Here is a 3,510-nt window from a genome sequence, read left to right as displayed (position 1 = left end):
ATATATATGTCTACAAATGTATAAATTTATACACACACGTGCGCGCACACACACAAACACACACACACACATATTCTTATCTATATAATTATTCACCTATCAGTATCTCATTCTAATTTCATCTACACGCATGCATGTATATATAATTTTTACACATACACACTCATACACCACACGTGCGCACACACACGCGCGCGCATACATACGTACATACATACATACATACATACGTACATAGCACATACATATAAACGTACATACATATATTCGTACATACGTACGTACATAAGTATGTACGCACGTACATAAGTACATGTGTACGTATGTACATAAGTACATGCGTACGTATGTACATACGTACGTACGTACGTACGTATGTACGTAGTACATACGTACGTACGTATGTACGTAGTACACGAGATCTATCTAAAAGAAACCAGATTATTAAAACAGAAAACCAGCCAACCACCGCGGTGTGCTTGCAGTTGCGGTGATGTATATGGCCAATCTTGTCGTTCGTTTAATAATATATTACTGCTTCAGTTAGTCATTGATCGACACATGCTAAAGTGAAAGCATTCTTGATGCACTTGGAGATTTGTAGCAAGATAAACAATGAAATATTTGTAAGAGCAACAAATTTGTACGAAATTCTGTTTCAAATTAGAGAGTACATGTACGAAGACTTTTCTAATGATGCAGCATGCCAATGATGGAAAAACTGTTTAAGACGAACTACATTACACTAATGCTACCTGTATTTCAAATTGAGAACATCGACCAAAAATGATCCCAGATCTAGAAGACTTTCCACTTTTGCCATGATTACCATATTGTGATAATGCATGTTGTGACTCCCCCAAATCGTCGCCTGACTGTTTGTGAAGTTTCCCAAGAAATAGGCATCTGTAAAAGTTTGTCCCATACTGTTTTAAAAGAAAACATTTAAATGAATTATTTTACCGCAAAATTTGTGTTACACATGCTGACAAATGAGCGAAAGGATAACCGAGTCACAATCAGGCAGGAACTTCTTTGAGTTCAGATGCTGATAAAAAAAAACTTACTGTAAGGTTTCATAACAAGTCACAAAACACAGGTGTACGGCTACTATATCGTAACAAAGAAGATCGTTATTACAGTGGATTAGATAATTGTTGTGACCAAACATTAATCTGTCAGTGTTGCTCAAATGTTAAGGTGATAATTATTGTCTTTATTGATTGAAACGGTGTCGTCCATCATCAACGTGTGATACATGGTCAGACGATCAATAAAATATTTTACTCGGATGTTCCGAAGAATTTGAGTGAGGCAATACCAAGGAGACAGCCTAAAGCATAGAAAACTAGAACTGGATATGTCCCGTGAAATCATGTTTACTCGCGAATCATTTGTAAATTTAGTTTTACCAAGACATAAAATAACTTTCGTTTCTCAAGCCTCCCTACTTTCTAAGTTTTTTGCTTTTATTTTTTCCAGTTGAAATTCTCCCCGGAAAGTAACCGATTTCAGAGCGAAGACAGCTCGCCACCAGAACTGCACCCTCACCCCCGTAAACGCGTTCTAAGATATGTTCCAGAACAGGAAAAAAATCCTGGAAATAGAGTATCAACAGGGGAGGTAACTATTTTGAAGAACTCTACTTTTAAAGAGCAATGAGTTTTGTCTTCTTTAAAGCTATGAGGATTTGGAGTTGGGTGGGAGACCTCTTATATGCATACGTTTCTTGAGGAAATAGAATCATGATCAAATATATATCACAGTCGTAATAACAACCTTTCTGCTTTTATTGTTATCCTGCGCGCGTAAGCGAAAGCAGGCTATTGTAATCACTCTTTGTCTGTCAGTATTTGCAAAATTACTGGAAAACAGTTGAATTGATATTCATTAAATTTGGCAGAAATACTCATTGGGTAAGTAGCTCGAAATGATGAAAACTTGGTTTGATTATCTTCAAACATACAGAAATACATACATAGATATACAACTCTGAGTGTGTGTGTATGTGTGTGTGTTTGTGTGTGTGCACGCGTGTGTGTACACTGATGGATTCGAGGGCTTCGCTTATTTACGAGTTGATTTCTTAATTTCACCGAAGTATAAATACCTATAACGGCGAAACTTGAAAAAAAAAATTCATTCGGTTCAATTAAAAAGCGTGCGTAAGCAAACGCATTGTAAGTCACACTATGATTTACAAAATAATTTATCTGCGAGCAGGGTATGCATCGCCCTTCCGATGCCTATTTTTTCATTGTATTTTTGTTCGCTAATGAAGTCCAAGTCAACAAAAAGGCCACTGCATGGTCACTCATTCAACTAGAAATAGCCGCCAAACTTTCGTTCAATCACACGCTACTGTCAATTACGGGAGCATTGTGTATATCGTTCGACCTACGCTGGATCAGATAGAAATAGCAACCCAACTGCCCTCAACTCACATGCTACTATTAATGAAGAATGCTCTATCTGATTGTTCGACCAAACAGAAATCTGTCAAAGAATCGATGTACCCAGTAGGGAGTGAGAGACCCCTGGCCTCTGTTTAAACATCTCTCTCTAGGAGGAGTAAATTCCGAAATAACACCAACCTCATTGTGAAGCCGGAAATGCCTTCGCTTGTTTCTGGACTACTTTGTTTTGTAGATGAGAATCTTAATGGTGTTGTGCAAGCTGTTACTTGTTTTAAATTTTAGTACAGACATTGCTGATAGCCATTGTCTTTAATAGCTAGAATAAGATAATTTGTCAATGATGATCAATCACATCTACAAGTTGACAGTCACCTTGTTTGTATGTGTTTGTATGTAAGCACGTAATGTGTGTGTCTGTGTGTTGCACCACACCACCACCACCACACAGCCCGCTTGACAACTGGTGTTGTTTTATTCACATCCATGTAACTTAGTAGTTCGGCGATAAAGACTGATAGAATAAGTACAAGAGCTTAAAAATAAGTAGTGGCGTCGATTTGTTCGACTAAACCATTTAAGGCGGTGCCACAGCGTAGTCCAATGTCTGAAACAAGATGAAAGATAAAAGATAAATATTTCAATTATACGTTACTGTATTCAGTCAATGCGCGGGTAACGATACAGCCATTTGGTCTTCAAAAAATAGCAGCTTGCTTGCCAACAAATTCCCACTCCACGTTCCCAATAAAATGTTAATGACTATTTAATGTCTTTGTAAAATGTGGATCATTGCAGACACTGCAGGTAGCTACTCCTCAGATGAAGGGCTTTTCGCTAGTCAACTATCAGATATCAGGGAGATGTCTTAGAAATCATCTTAGATTTACTACGAATCTCAAACAAACAGCGCAGAACTAATTCAATCTCGTGTTATGCGGAATTGGATATTCCCTTGTGACTCGATTCGAAGCATGAATTGAATTACATAATAATTGTTGCGGTATGTATATTAAGCAGTCATACGAAAGTTTATATGCATGTATACATACATACATATATGTATATATATATATATATATATATATATATATAT

Source organism: Octopus bimaculoides, chromosome 1, assembly GCF_001194135.2.
Source record: "Octopus bimaculoides isolate UCB-OBI-ISO-001 chromosome 1, ASM119413v2, whole genome shotgun sequence".
NCBI classification, from domain to species: Eukaryota; Metazoa; Mollusca; class Cephalopoda; order Octopoda; family Octopodidae; genus Octopus; species Octopus bimaculoides.
This window is presented reverse-complemented; position numbering follows the sequence as displayed.